Source organism: Polistes canadensis, unplaced genomic scaffold (genome assembly GCF_001313835.1).
Source record: "Polistes canadensis isolate GaletaPanama2010 unplaced genomic scaffold, ASM131383v1 scaffold_50, whole genome shotgun sequence".
Taxonomy (NCBI): Eukaryota; Metazoa; Arthropoda; class Insecta; order Hymenoptera; family Vespidae; genus Polistes; species Polistes canadensis.
This window is the reverse complement of record NW_014569597.1, coordinates 90,173-91,294: the sequence shown is the minus strand read 5'-3', so window position 1 is coordinate 91,294 and position 1,122 is coordinate 90,173.

Here is a 1,122-nt window from a genome sequence, read left to right as displayed (position 1 = left end):
TTTTTTTATTTTGCTGACTATTATATATATTGAATACTATTTAAAAACAGGTAGAAAAAGATTTCATATCAAATGTAATTGGCAAATTGATTTTATTAGAAAATTGTCAACGTAAATTTTGTAGTATAGATATATATCTATCATTCGTTTTCAATCAAGTCCCAATTTCGTCACGAATATTCGAACAATTGAGCAGACAAAAAGAAAGAAAGAAAACAATGCAAATTATTAGCTCTAATCTATACTGGCATAGGATAATCTTTAGTTATCTAGATAACTCTATCTTTTAACTGTAGGACATGTTCTCTTCGATATTTTATAAGCCAGTGCAAACGATTGCTTATCTTGGTCATGTACAAAAAGCTTATTTCGCGTTCAGGATCAGAGAATCTATTACAACATATACAATTTATACGTATATAGGATTTTCTGTATTAAGGCCTGCCAACAAATGTGACCCTCGTTTACAAATTATCTCTTTAATCTTTCTTACTTTTTTTTTCTTCTTTTCTGTTTTATTATTCATTTATCGCTATAAACGCTTAACAATTTATTTATTTATTTATATTTATTTAATTATTATTATTATTATTATTATTATTCTTATAATGATTTGAATCGCGTGCAACGCATTGCGAGCAAGCTCTCTTTCAAATGATTTTATTGCTTTAATTATTTATTTATCTCAAAAGTTATTCACCTTCACTTATACTCTCCGTTATTCTTTGGCAAATATCTTATGGTCCTGGCGCCATGATCTAGATTGATCTTTTACGATCTTTTGCGATTTATAGCACTTTCTTCCTCTTCATTTTTCTCTTCGCCTTTTTCTTCTTCTTTTTCTTCTTCTTTCAGACATATTAACGTAACAGTCAAATTCATAAGGCTTTTTAATTAACGAATTATTTCTTCTCACTTCACATTTAAATTCTATTCTTTATATTGTTTTTAGTTTTTCTTTCTTCTTCATCTTTTCAGAAAATATTCATACTATGCAGTGGCAGATGATTATACTCTATATATCTCGTATCTTTTATTCATATATATATATATATATGTATCAATAAGAGATTATGAAAGTGGCATAAGCCATTTAATATACTTATTACAAGTCATATTTTG